Source organism: Mastacembelus armatus, chromosome 7 (genome assembly GCF_900324485.2).
Source record: "Mastacembelus armatus chromosome 7, fMasArm1.2, whole genome shotgun sequence".
Lineage (NCBI taxonomy): Eukaryota > Metazoa > Chordata > Actinopteri > Synbranchiformes > Mastacembelidae > Mastacembelus > Mastacembelus armatus.
In genome coordinates this window covers 8,884,641-8,900,081 of record NC_046639.1, presented here as the reverse complement: position 1 = coordinate 8,900,081, position 15,441 = coordinate 8,884,641, and the positions used below count along the sequence as shown (strand labels likewise).

At 42.6% G+C, this 15,441-nt stretch overlaps 1 protein-coding gene across 1 annotated transcript in view; it reads right to left on the bottom strand.

Annotated features, from left to right (window-relative positions):
* Window positions 1-15,132, bottom strand: part of plxna2 (plexin A2) — a 154,902-nt gene extending 139,770 nt beyond the window's left edge. The window contains exon 1 of the mRNA XM_026333736.1: window positions 14,638-15,132. The gene's annotated coding sequence lies outside the window, so the exon portion shown is untranslated. The remainder of the gene's footprint in view (window positions 1-14,637) is intronic.
* Between the last annotated feature and the right edge of the window lie 309 nt (window positions 15,133-15,441).

Genomic DNA, 15,441 nt, shown 5'->3' with positions numbered 1-15,441 from the left:
GGGTAACACGCTGTTACACACGCAGCCTGGATGGTAAACTTAGAAGGGACAGGAGGGGTGGTCAAAGAGCGAGAAGAATGAGGAAAAGTCGAAACATGCAGAGAAAAGGAGATGAACAATCTACATGTAGATGGTACTATTATTTTGTGTATACTATATGTACTCATTAGACAATGAGCCATGTTGTTTCACTCAGTATGCATTAGCCAAAATCCAGAGTCATTCTGTACAGTAAGAGTTTCAGGGAGGAGAAAAAAAATGATGGGGATGCTGTCAGTCTAGCAGTCTAACCCTGTAATCACATACTGGCTGAGAGGATGAGGTTGCTCTGGGTCAGCTAACACCCAGGTGCTGGAGACACAGTAGGAAACACACTCTTCTACTGAGCTCTACATCAAAGAGATGGTACAGGACAACCACGAACTGCACGGTGGCTTAAAGGGGATAATCAAGACAGTACATGCTGCGTTGTTTCGAGTATGGTGATGTACAGTACAATACCCACAGACACCGTGATGTGATGTTTTTCTGACCAGTGTGAATGGGATGTATGTACAGTGTACAGTGCAAACAGACCGTGAAGCTTTGATGGGCTATCTGTTGCTCTTTCCATAGGAAAATCAAGAAGACATTCGTCCTGTCCTGTTAAAGGTGAGTTAACTGTAAGCTGACAGCATGCATGCCACTGACACAAAATGACCTACATGCATATATTGTAAACTTCATGACAGCAACTACAAAGCCCAGTTTTCCACTTCCTGACAAAGCAGGATTTGTTCATCTTAGCTGCCACGTGACTGACTGATGACATCTACAGTTGCAGTCAGTGTGTGTGTGTGTGTGTGTGTGTGTGTGTGTGTGTGTGCATGTGTGCACATGTTGCTGTCTTCTGTCTGTCTCAGTCTGTGCGTGTGGCCAGTTTAACTCCTTATACTCATCCAGTCCCACTTTTGTCTGCTTACTCTCCGTGCTGGGTTAATGATGTTTACAGCTAGCCACAATCCTTCACAGACATTTTGACAAATACAGCAAGACTGTATAAACAAACACTCAGCCTCCAGATGAGAAAAGTTTACCACTGCCACGTGGGAAGCTCAGAAATGTGGCTGTCACCAAAGTATATGACATCCAGTCCAAGCTCTCATACAGGTTCTGCACTCACAATCCCAGCTCAGGGTCAGCAGCAGCCCCACACACACACTTGGCTAGCTTATCTCACACTCATGCCTGTGATTTATTGCAGTGGAAGTACTTGTGAGGCGTTAGACCGCCTAACCCCAATGACCCACTCCTTTTCCCTCCACACTGAGTGAAAGAGTATAAACATCACACATTTTCCTCACATTGTCTATTGCTCCATCTTGCCACCAAATGTGAAAAGCCTGCACTTTAAACTATAGTCAGACAGTGAAAAAAACATTTTACTCACGCCATTTCTACAATGAAGTGACAGAGTAAATTTCTAGTTAAGGTAATGGTTGTATTATTTGTTATGTAAAGTTTTACAGAAGGAAGGAATGCATCATTCATTGTGATCAAAACCTGTTGTGACCCTGAGTGTAATGGTACCTACATTTCCAATGCACACCACTGTCTGAGAACCATTAAGGCCTATTTTCTTGCTCTCTTGCTCTAACTCAGCCTGGCAGAGGCCCCTATAATTTCATCAGAGGTGATAAAACACCACAAAATCAAGTCTGTGGCTAGTTACTTAGCCCCATCTCCCTCTGGATGAGAGGCAATAACAGCATGTCGTGAGGAAATTGGGTGCTTACTCACCCAGGATACATGCCTAGCAAGCAAAATGTACTTTTTTCTGTGAAGACTCTGGACAAGTCACCAGAAAACGGAACAATGGTTTTCAACTCTCTGTGCATTAGTTTCACAGGAAGAAGTTCAGTGCAGTCCATATGTGCCACTATTGTAAAAATGTGGAAACAGCCTACAGAAATCTTTATTTCATAAACAAATGAATTAATTCTGTGGGTTTACTGAGAAAAGAGCCATATGTGCTGTTTATGTGTTCTCCAATTAATTTAAACAATAGACCAAGATAGGGTGAAACTGTGCTTAACCAACTTCCTAGAACAGCAGGGACTGGTTTGGTATACTGGTTGAAGTCTAGGGAAACAAAGTCATGAAAGTGCTGCCACAGATGACAGGCTTATAGAAAAGCCTATGCTACATTTGTATGCAAGTCCAGCTAGGACTTGCAATGAATATGAATAATAAAACAGTACTGAGTGCTGTGGTAAGCATTAGCTCTGCCTTGCGCATGCTTGGTGTATAAAAATCCACCTGATCGTCCTCTGGAGTGCGGAAGCTGCTGCCAGGCCATGCCAGGACAGGAGAGAATCGGATGGGACAGAGCTCAGAAACCAAGCTGACTGAGCGACTGACTGGATCAGTGCTGAAGCGCACATGCATGCCTTCCGGCCTGTTCCGTGTGAACCCCGTACAGGATGCAGTGCTGGCTGGGATACGGTGGAAAATCAGCACTGGCCGGTTTCCTGTTAGCCAGTCTGTTGAGAGTTGAGTGGGCATATCGCCACAGCAAGCACTTTTCTATCAATAACACTAGTGTGAAGTTGTAGGAAGCATGCTATAAACTTTTCCAGCAAGACGTTTATTTAATCACACAACTATACTATACTAACGAAGTTACACTACTGCATAAGTATAAAAAAATTTGACAAGTTAGTTCAAGGTGACCTACATTTTTCTTTATAAAAATAGAAAGAACTTTTCTGAAAGTCAGCAAAAACATATAGAAAGACTAGTGTTCCCAGCGGTGGCAATATAACGTGTGCCCAAGACTACAGGCATGGACAAACTACTGTGAAGCATATTTGTTACACATGTGGCACAACCATTCCCCACCTGCTCCAAGCAGAATGGGTGAGCAGTGGGGAGGTGGAAGGAAGGAATGTCATAGTGACCTAGAAGGTCTATGATGAAAAATAGCGTGTTGGCAGAATAATAACAATGCATGGTATTATTCACTATAGTGTGAAGGCTGGGTATTGCCCTGTATAATATACAGGAGACGGAAACAGTGTCTGTGTGAACATTATCGTCAACCACTGTGATGAAGCACAGAGAACGGCAAAGGATCAGAGGAGGATGAGGTTCAATACCCATTATGTTCAAAGTCATAGGGACAGGCAGGAAATACCCTGTGGACTTCTTGGGATTATATTTTGAGTTCTTAAACAGCCAGGCAATACAGTCCTTAGACACCACAGCCAATTACTTGCCTAGTGTGCTTTTTCTCTTGCTCCCACCTCCTCTTTCCTTCTATTCTTTCCTGCAATCATTACACCTGGAGTAACTCCTGGCTGGGGCTCTTCCTTTTTTTGGTAAATCAAGGAAAGCCAAGCAGCCTGAAATGAGATAGAGGTCACTGAGATAAATACGGTGAGGCACATACTCTATTCAGAACATGTAAGAATCCTGTATGTCAGAGCTGCTAGGATTATGTCAAAGCTGTATGAGGAGCTACTATAACCCATCCACTTCATCAGCGAACCCGGAAATAAGTGCTTCACACTCATTTTCGCAGGTTAGAGGTTTGAGTCTGCCCCCCTGCTCTGCTGTAGATGTAACAAGGGGATAGTCAGGCCATCCACATTCTTCAGACAGACACTGGAGAGCATCTTTTATATGTTAACACTGAGTCTCATACAAGAGTATGTCAGTACTTTATTTGTACTACATCTTGATCACCCAGTGGAGATGCTTGGATCTCTGCAAAGCATGTCATTGATGTAATGACACACACTTGTGCATAAGTAGGTCTTTTAGGGAGGGGCATGGTATTCAGAGCAAGACTTGTCTAAATCCAGCTCTGGTGTGGAATGGACCATAATTCTAGCACGGCTTTCACTGCACATCATGTAAAATGTTGGCCAAGAGAAATACATATATAAAGGGGCTTAAGTGTTATAGCTCTCTAGTGGAGTATCCTGCATGGCCATAGTCACATTTACAAGCACAACCTCTATCTCCTTTTGAAAGCAGTAGTTGCTTTCTGAGCCGTAAGTTTGATCAAAGCCTAATCTCTGCTGGTAAGATGATTAAAATTAGCATCTGTTTCATTGTTAGGGAAGTGAGGCAGGCTGGGACCAGATCCCACAGAGCAAAAGAGGGAGAGACAAAAAGACAGCCAGCCAAAAGAGAGAGGTTAGAGAAAGAGCAATAAAGAAGGGAGGGAAGGAAAAGCAATATCAAGGGAAAAAAAGAGAGCAATAAAGAACATGAACAGACACAGTAATAATAACTGAAAAGAAATGAAAGAGCTGATCATTCCCATGCTTGGTGAGTATGTCCAGTGCCAAACACAGGCAATCTGAAGGGTTCTGTAGCAGCTTTTACCTCACATTAACTTTTTCCTTAGACCGCACACATAGATGATGAAGCTGTGGGAGGGACGCTGTGGCTTGACTGCTTTAAAAGTGATCTTACTGGGCCACTGGTTTAGTGAAGCAGTAAAATGAGGTTTCAGCAAGCAAGCCAGCCTCTCTCCATCCAGTTGAGATATGTAACTGAAACCTCTTGATGATAAGTGTGCTGTAACAGAGGATATGATGAAATTGATGCCCACGTTAGACTCAGCATAAACACAGCAGTGGGCAGCCTGAGCATTTCCTTCTATCACCACATTCTGTCATTTCTTAGCGGGGAAGATGTGGGCAAAACATGGGGTAGGATTCTTGGCAGTCACCCTTTTACCCAAACAAAACAGTCCTGCTGCTGCTGCTCCACATAAACTGCATCAGCAGAAGGCAAAACATATAATCATACTCCAGCAAAAACTGCAATAACAGGAAAAAGAAAAACGATAAAAATCAACTATTTGTCGCCAGAAAAAATGTAACGAAGGGAAAAAAGCCCCATTCAGCATTTCATCAGTAACATAAATGGGAGCAGCTGGGGCAGACGAACATGAAGTGGACTAATTAGGACACTTGGTGGTTGGTTTACTGCTAGTTCAGTCTGGCTGGGAATGACTGGGAGACAGTGAGAGAATTTTCTCATTAGTTTAGAGTATTACACTTACACACACACCTAGCTCAACTGTGAGCCTGCGTTGCAAATCCTGTGAGACTGCTGAAGCAGAGTTAGTTCCTCAGCCTTTTTCATGGCCTCTGTTTTCTTTAAGTAACCCGGTGCAAATGGTGCCATAGTTATACCTCAGCCTGGCACACAGTGCCCTTGACTTCTATGAAAACAGTTCTGCCTTCCTGTTCCGTCCCTCCCTTCCAGCTTCCTTTCCTTTTCCTGTCTTACTCTGTGTCATGAGTTTTTAAAAAAAAAGAGACTTTTCTGTTTCTTTATCTGCTTTGTTGTTAAGACTGAACATATTGGATTTCAATGAACTGTTACAGCTAATCCTGCAAGTTCTAGTATGAGTTACCCTGATATGGGCTAGTAGGAGTAACATGACTGTTTTTTTTGTTAGTTTTTTTTATAATAGCCAATCCCTCCCAGTATTGCTCAGTGTTTCATTTAAATTAAGTCATACATCTAGACCACTAATGCACTTTAGATAGTTATCCAGCAACTAATTCCTCTCTATTTCCTTCCATTTAAATACTTTCCAAAACCATTCATTGCCAATTGCAACAGGCAGCCCAGATAGTACATTGTTAGAAACTAGTTCTTTTTATAGCTCTGGTATGGTTATAAAAAAAACTGCACTAAAATACAACTATCACTCCCTGCAGTTAAATCAGCCTAGCTGTCCTTCTGTCTATAGTTTTATTCTTCCGCCTCTGCATACCTTTTTCTGATTGGTTGCGAGCAGTGTACAGACAGAGGTCATCTACCTTGATATAGTCAGGCAGACAGACGTGCTACATTTCAGCAAATCAGCCCTTAAGCCACTGAAGCTCCTAATGTTTTGCATGACACATCCCACAAACACTGTAGCCTTGGCAAAATAAACAATGGCAAGGTGTCCTTTATCAGTCTTGTCAATGTGCACACTCATGGAATCAATGAAGAATTGACAGTACATAGTGGTAAGAAGATGTGTGCATGTGTGTGAATAGTTACAGTATGTTAAGAATAAGAACGTGCTTATGTGAACGCTGGACCCATTCACCAGTGACTGCAGGCTAAGTCCAGGTGAATGCAAAAATGTGCTGACATTTCCCAGCATCTCAGCCACATGTCAGTGAACTCTGCCATCCCTCCACCACCCTGCTCCATCCAAGAGGGAAGGCACAAAAAAAAAAAAGAAAGGAGAGAGAACCTGGAGGAGATGGCACTGTTAATCGCTGGCTTTGAAAAAACAAAAAAAAAAAACAAAAACAAAGAATGAGCCACTTACTGTACTCCTCAAAAGGATTAGGCAAAATGAATGCTTAATTGTTGTTGATCACAGCCTCCTCTACTGTAATATGTGACATTTGTGAATAAAAACATTCATTAAGGGACTTGAAACCCTGCAAAAGCAAATCGTCTAGATTCAACATACCGCTCGCAAAAATAATGCATGAAACACTGCGCTTGGTTTATAATAAAATGCTAATTCACCTCACCTATTCACCCCTGTCAGGTTGAACATGTTTTCTGCAAAATGTGGGGGAGAGTTTGCGACACCAAAGGCAATGAGGCTTGTGCAAGGTACTTAACAGTAAACATTGTACCTACAAGCTCTGAGATGCCTTTTGTAATGAGAAAAAAAAAAAACGTAACTCCCAGCTCTACTCTTTTCTCTCTGTGAGATAAATGAGGAAATAATATCTGTTAAAAGTGAGGCTGTAGCGGCAGTACCATGTCATACAGCCTTTGATATTGCTCCTTCTGTATGGATCAGATTGTTAACAGCATTACATTCCATAGTGTAAATCCCTAACTGTTGCAGATTAAGAGAAGAAAGGATGCTCATTCAATGCTTTCATGTACAAACCTGCCCACTTCTCTGCTATTCTCACTCTCTCCACTCACTTCCCTCCCCTCTTCTACGTCTTCTTCCCTGAGGCAGGCAAATGTAACACAGCAGTCATATTTAATCAACATCTTCATGGACAAAACAGGAATTTCAAGTCCTCAGCAGCAAAAGGCTTGGCTGTCACACTCAGGATAATTGTCTTAGATACCCTGATTCATTCTCCTTAAACACTACAGAAAAGACAATGCTTCTGACCTACATTGCAGCTGATTTGTGAAGATATAGTGATTTTTGATTGTGTGTTTTGCCTGGCGTGATTGCACATCATGTCACTTACTCTATGTTAATTATTTGCTTTGCGTCTAGTGCAGGATACATGAAGATATTGTTGTCATGTTTCACATTTCATTGGTTATGACAGATGCGGAATAATGTGTCTGTCTGGGTGAGCTCCTGCTGTTCCACTGAGTGCATGCAGTGTTTTCCTTTGATAGCACAGGGCACTAGGAAGTAAGAGTAGTGCAACAACATCTAACTTCCCTGTGATAGAGCCATCTTGATAACATTTGGCTGGCAGGAAAAAATATCTGTCATTCACCAAGCACACTTAAACTGCAGCTCAGTTTAGTTTGTACAGCATGATTCACAATGGCTTTTTCATGATATCATTTGATAAGACAAGCTCCAAGAATTGCATCGAGGGGAATAAAGGATTTGTTGTTCCTCAGTATCCCACACATTCCACAAAGCCCCATACTTACGGTGTACAAAGCTATAATCACAAAGGTTGGGCTGAGGTCAAAATCAACAATAAAAGCAATTCATTCATAAAGTGTTAATAACAGTTTTGTGCGGAGTGTGCAAAGAAAGCAACTACACAACCTCAGTACTGACTTTGTGTGGGCTGTAGGACAAGCTGCCTTCCTTTTTAAGTATGTTTGATCCCTTTTCTCCCACTGGCTTCAGTGTATGGATCAGAGTCAGGTATTCATGCATAAACATAACTGTTATTCCAGGGGAGAACTCATTTCCCCTGCCTTGGACACTATAAATCACATTGGGCCAAAGTAAAGAGTCTAGAGTTGCATGACTTGGCAGTAGGAGCTTTAGTCCCATTTTTTTGCAGGATGCAGCTAAGGCCATTTGCTCTAAGTATCTCCACAACAACAACAAAGGATTCAAGTAAAAGGAATATGGACTTTGCGAGTCAGATACGGAATTTTATAAGCAGCAGCTGACTCATTTAATGCAATTGTTTGCCTTTACACTTCAATCAACATTGCAAGGAAATAAGATGCCACAGTGGGCTGTAATCTCTGTTTTTAAGTTGTGGGAGTTTTGAGATCTTTCATCATCAGTTTAGCCCCATTTACTTCTATGTCTAGGATAGTGGAAATGTGTGTGTGTGTGTGTGTGTGTGTGAGAGAGAGAGAGAGAGAGGGAACAAGTCAGAGGAGGCAAAGGGAGGACTTTTCCACAGGGTTTTCTGTTTGCCATCTCACTCAGGAATGAATTTAGAAGGCCTTATTTCCCCTTTTCTTTTCTTCTTTTTCTCAGCTGAGGGCCCAGGATGAGTTAAGGCTCTTGCCTAACCCTGAGACGAGCTAACCACCCAGATAAGACCACGGATGACCGCAAACCAGTAACAATGATGAGAGCATACATAGGTACAGGTATCTACATGTCACTGAGCCTTAAAGCACAACAAGGGAATCTGAGTAGAGTGTTGCCAGCAACCCAAAAAGTCAATACAATCAGAATAAAGAGAATTAAGTTAATGTAAATACATTTACCTGGAGGATTTTTACCATTCTTGGGCAAAAGCTAGCTTAAGTCAATCTTATAAGACAATTACACAGTGCTTTGAAATGACAAGGGAGATCTAATGGTCATAACAGGCCATTCTGAGTTAAAATTGGTCCTAGTGCAGCGTATATAGGAGAGGGACAATGCTGGCGTTGGCCGGGCTCCCCTATGGCACATGAGCAGACTAGACAAGCAATGTCTGCACCCCTTTTCCTGCAGTAACCATGGTGACAGTAGCAGTCAGGGGCATCCTTATCACCAGGGGGCAGTGTGTGCAACTCAAAACAGTGTTGCCTTCCTGGTACCTCATTTTCCACACTCACAGATCTCGCCCAAACACAAAAGACACAAGTGCCACACAATTAAACAAAAATAAATTAAAATGGGCCCAAACACATGTAGCCAAACACAAACTACACATACACACTGTCATCTGCTCCTTCCAGCTGCCCTCTTGGTGTGTAACACAAGTGTCCCCCCACCCTCCCTCTCTCTTCTGCTCCCTTTGTTACTCACTTATTGTCAAGTTTCCACCAAACAAAATTACACATCCTCCCATGACAGCAGTTAATTGATTATTGATGGAGCCAGCCTAAATCGACTTGTATTCAAATGGATGTGAAAAGAGAAAATGGTAAAGATAGTGCATTCAGTGCATCTGATGAAAATGAGGTAAGTCGAGGCGTTTCTTTGTAAAGCTTGAGGCCTTTTTCTGCTTTTCTTGTTGTTGCTGTTGCTTTGATAAGCTGCACAGGCTGCATTGGGAGGCCTTGAGAGTGGTTTCGGGCTATGGCAACAAAGAAGAACCAGTGTAGGTAGTGTTTGGAAACAAGCTGCCAGCAGACAGTGGAAAAAAAATAAATCCAAAACAGCCCTCATGGATGCTGGGGTGACATTCTGACATCCAACAACTGTGAAGATCGGTGACAAACAAACAGCCAGACTTGTTATTCTACAGGTCCCTGTGCCAGGATTGCTGGCCTTATCACTGGCATCGCGTAATTTTGTTACACGTGGTAAAATACAGGATGGCTTCTGACAGCAAAGATCAGATAAAGAGAAAGAGCGCCTGGGCAGGGGAATGTGGAGATGGGACTGAATGCCTAAACAGGCTGTTGTGTGAAGGAGAGAGACTGAAGAAAGTGGCAGGCAGATTGAGGTACCACAGAATGGCAGAGGCGAGGGATCCTGTCCCATGGAAATGTGTCATGAAGGCAATTCCATTAACATCTTAATAAAGGCTTCCCAGGCCCTGGAGAGCCCTCGTGAACAGACTGCCTTCCCCATGCACACAGAGGCCCAAATCCACTCTCACAGCATGTCAACGAGAAAACATTTAAGTTCTGCCAGTATTGCATTGTATTGCATTGTGAGAGTGTTTGCATTCCCAAAGGAGTAGCCTAAATGCCTACCCACAAACATGCTCCACTAAATTCTTTTATTCATCCTTTCCTCTACTTTCATTTACTGTCCATTTCTCCATCTGTTGGATTTAGCAGCCCTACAAAAGGCTTTGTTTCAGCAAACTGGCAACCCTTGGGGACAGCAGAGTGCACACTGGGGTTCATTGCTAACTTGCTGCCTTCAATAGAGAGAGCAAGATCTGAACTGGCCACGGTTGTGCCTGGCAGAGGGATGACTGCTAACTGTTCCCCGTCAGTCCTCCAATGAGACTGGCTGGAGCCTGTGAGGGGGCAGTGGACAGACACACACACACACACACACACACAGAGCATTCTAGCTGCAAAAAAAAAGAAAAAGAAAACAATAAGAATCACAACACTGACAGGGAGACACACTCTGACCAGGCCTATCACAGGAAAAAAAAAAATCACAGGATGGTAAACACTGCACCAGAAAAGGTGTCTTTTTGCTTTCAAGTGCTCACAGCATTTAAAAAAAAAAAAAAAAGTATGGCCTCGCTGTGTATCGTGAAAAATGAAATGCAAAGGAGTGGCATTGATTTTTGCACTCTGTGTTGCTCATACTGGGCAAGCTGCTACTTAACAATGTAGTGGCCTGTAGTCATCAATTTAAAATGGTTTCAACGATTCAATAAGTCACTGAAGGCTACACGCACAGCTACTCAAGATGATGAAAACAGCTACAGTAGCATGACTAGACCATTAAATGTAGCTCTGTGGTGTTTCCTAACATCTGCTTTTGTGTGGGAATTATCAGCATAACGCTGTATCTCAAAATCTACTGTGTCTACAGTATGTGATTATCTTTAGGAAGGATACGTAACACTAGATTTTACTCTTCACTTTATAACAGTGCAATGTTCGAACGTCTGGATGCTTCAAAACAACATTTTTAACAAGGAGTTCTTGGACAAGTAAATGTAAAAATCATCTGCAATCATCCATGAAAGAAATCTAACATTCACTATGTAATGGAGAGTGTCTGAAAATCAATTTTGGTTTGCTTTTCTGTTGCTATAATATGGTAACATAGTAAAAAGGTCTCCAATGTCAGTTTCCAGTTTTAATCTTATACCTGCCTGATATCTGAATATCAGTATCAGAATTACTGCAGCAAAGTTTAGTGTTATGTTATACCTGATACAGAGACATTGACTTCTCAGTTCCTACACTCCTGTATCAACATATCAGACTACTGTATCTACAACCGACAACAGCTTTAATAAATGTTTGTTAGGATAATCATCTCCGTAGGGGAGCACTTCATGTACTGCAGTCTGTTACTTGAAGCAACAGACAGGTAGAGAAACTTGTGATGTTTACAATTGTCCAGAGAAGAGAAGGGAAGCACAGAAAAACCACCTGTGATAAAGAGAAAGAGGTGGTTGTGGATCTCCTGCTTTTCACTGAAGCCAGACGCTTCTCAAACTCAATGTTCTCCCTGGCTGCACTCCACTTGATCAATGTCACCACAGATCCACATCTCCCTTATGTCAATCCCCGCATTCTCACTATAAGCACAGATTCCAAACACAAACGTGCACATAACAAGGCTGAGTGAGTGGAGCGTGTGTAGGTCAAGGAGATTGAGATCTCTGTTGTGACAGCTGGACAGTTGAGAGGTTCAGATAAACAGACCACAGTGAAGCAAGACAGGAGGCCAATTGCATTAAAACAAACACTCACTCATTATTTGTACACTCCAACAGATAGGGCCTCCTGTCCCTATATCTGTGGCAGAATGAGTCAATGAACTCACAAGAGCACTATCTGCATGTGTTCGTGTGTTTGCCATGTGTGTGTGTGTGCAAGTGAAAAGACAGTTGGGGAGGTGGGGACTGTCATAACGGGAGGGTGGGAAGCTTCATTCAGAATACACAGCCACTGAGCGCATTCGCCGTATTCACTCATTAAGAAATAGGTCAAGGATTCTGCCAGCATGTGTAGTGACTTGTCAAAATCTCTCAAGCTAAACTGTGGTGAGTCTGGCTGCCTTAAGGGGGGAATCCAAATAGAAGCAAGTAGTGTGCTATGGGAATACTGGTGGTGACACAGCGCAGAGAAAAGCAGTAACAACTAATTCAGTAGCAAATCACACAGTTAGAAAATTAGTTAGTAATGTCATCATAGTTGTTGAGTGGTCTAAGTAGAAGGCACTGAATGTGTGCTCCCATTGTGGCCCAATAATTAACTCAGCTGGTCGTTTAGACCCTCTGTTGTTCAACAGAGGACGCTCTTGAGCCATGTGCACCAATCAGCAGAGATTGTCACAAATGCTGATGGCGGCAGTGGCAGCATTGGCAGGTGCGGGAAGTCTTATAAGATTATGACGCTTTAGACATTTTAAGAACAACCGCAGGGTGCATCAGTAGACCAGTGATATTTCATGGTTAGAGGGCACACAAAAAATAGCTAATCCAAAAGTCAAGATTAAACACTGTCCAGACTAAAATAAATCTCTCATATTTTGCCCTGGGAAAATGTAGTAGTCCTGAGCAAACTTATGCAAATTACAGTGACATTAGAAATTCTAAATACAGTGCTGACCACACAGCTTTGTTATGAATCCAATCAAAACACTGCAGCCCCCTACAGAGGGCTGAAGTGGAGTGGCAGTGGCAGACAAACATCAACCGTTACTACACAAAGCTCGATCTAAGTTTGTCCACTCGAAGCAATTTCACTCCAGCCTGGTGAGGTTAACCTTATTGATCGGATGAATATGTGATGGTGTGGTTCTTGAAAGGCTTTCTTGGATGGCGTGTCTTCAAAGGCACCACTTGAAAGTGATTCATTGAGCAGAATTTTTAACATCTTTGCTCATATCCTCCATTATTTAAAAAGAGAACAAACTGACTGCAGTTCATTGCTTTCACAAAGAATAGAGATTATCAACAACAGCTTTGGGAATAACAAAGCAATTCTTTTTATGATCTTGTCTTCAAAGAACCACATTAGTAGCAATAAACTTGAGTCATTTAAGGTTACTGCAGGTTCAAAAATGAATACATGAATCTGGCCCAAAGGACTAAGGACTAATAGGACTAAGTAAGAGTCAAATATCAGCTGCTGTAAAGGCAGCTGCTATAGAGGCCTGGTAACAGCGCACTATCTGTGAATTCTGTGTGTTTTATTAGTTTGGAGTTAATTAGGTGAATATAATCAGCATGTAAAAAACAAATGCTGAGTGCTGGTTTGTCCTTTCAAAGGCAGCTATTTCCACCCCGGTGACAGCTCTGGGGTCAAACTGCTGTTTCACTTTGAGATGAATATTAAAATAATGATGTGAGTGGGTCATGCTTCACGCGCACAAAAACCAAGAAGGAGCAGGTTTTGATTGCACGGGCAGAGGGATTAATATGCTACCTGTCAGCCGTGGCAGATGTAAGTTATTTTCATGCAAATGTAAGGCAATTTTCTACTTAAGACAACATTTATTTTCTTCAGTCATTGTCATGGGTGCTTGCCGGAGGGCTGACAGGCTGACAGAGAATGAAGATTTGTAGTGCACCTGCTGAATTGGACAGATGAGGTCTAGAGTCAGTCTGGAGTCCCACTCTCATACCAGTCGGCAACAATTAAAACTGTTGTGTTCTTGTATGTTGCAGTTTGGGGTTTTGGATGCACCAAAAAAATCTGACATTTGAATTTAGAGAAAGTGAAATAAATCAGTGGATCGAATTTGATGAAAATAAAAAGTGCAACAGTCAAAAGGACTGATAATCAGCTCAGACTACAGATTCAAGGTTCACTTGTTGCAGTGACACACTGGCCCAGGTCTGCAGCCTGCTATGAGTCAGAACATCATATCTAAAAATGCTCTCTGTGTGATCTTATACTATACATACATCTAGTGTCGTTTTGAGTCCACAAAGTCAACAAACTGAAAATCATTGGACAGTCTAGCACTATGTTGATCACAATCACTAGGACACAAGAGACAATAAAACAGTTCAAGACCTAACACAAACCAGTAGCATCCCGTAGAGGGATGCTGAGTGGGAAGTGTCACGTCTGGAGAACAGGTTGTAATTCAATCCTCCTGATGCATTAGGAGGCAGCTACATTTTAATGAATGGCAACGGAGCAGAAATGGTAGTAATGTATAGAGGATCCTGTATATGTGTGTGTGTGAAGCCTGCTGCAGGTGCAATGATTTCCAAAGCACAGCGCCGTTGTAAACCATCTATTTTATGGTCACACCTCGTCATTCATTTAGGCGTCAAAGTGCGAGCCGTGGCAAAGCGACAGTGAAATACTGAAACAGGTTGCTACCTTATCAGAGCCCGCAGGCTGAAATGAAAAATGTCTCTCTTCAGTGGTGTCTCCGCAGTGTCGGAAATTAGCCCTCTACCGAACAGTGTGGCTGTTTTTTCTTTTTTTGTTTTTTTTTTTTTGTTTGTTTGTTTGTTTGTTTGTAGCGCTTATGACAGTCATGTGGGATTTAAACAAATATTTACACGCAGTGAGGCAGATTTAGCCCAAACCAACGTGCTGGTCGTCACTCACCTCTTCATATCCAGCGCGGCTGCTGTCTTCTGGGCTTTAAGTGATGCGCTAGACTCACATCCACACCAAAAACGTTCCCAAACGCTCAGTCTGAATAAAAAAAAAAAGTCCCCCTATGCCAGGGATGTTTCGATTATTTAACATTCACCACTTCTTCAAATTCCCTAAATGTATCTGCCCACGAAGCCGGTTCATTCAAGTCAAAACCTTCATTACCGACAGAGGCTGCAAATTCAGTGCGTAAACTTCGCACCATCTGAAGTGACCTCCTAATGATACTTTACTAAGAACCCGTCAAGGAAACGGCACATTCCTCCAGCTCCGGGCTGCTCTGCGGTAGCTACGTGTCGGTTATGTAGAAGCTGTGGTCAGGCTTGCCATCGTCCGACGGTGTAATTTCGCAGCGTCGGTTCAGACCCGCAGCGTGGCTTTCTCACAGAGCTCTGCCGGGCACGCACAGATGATGAGCGGCTCCATCAGTGTGTTACAGTACAATGTGTGTACGCTGCCACTGGCACACTGCGCGTTTAAACCCAGCCCCCCTCACACTCCAGCTCATTATGGTGTTAACCGTTTCCGGTCATAGACAACCTATCCTAATATACATTAAATAGAATTCAACAACTACACTCATACACGTTTATTCGGTAACCACTTTGTTGTTACATGACAACTGCAGGGCACCCTCCCCCCCCACCCCGGTCCAGACAACCTGAAGTTTCTGAAATACTTCGAGAACTCTTTATAGAAAGGGGACTAATACATGTACAGGAAATTCCCTAATTACCATTCACTTTTGAAATC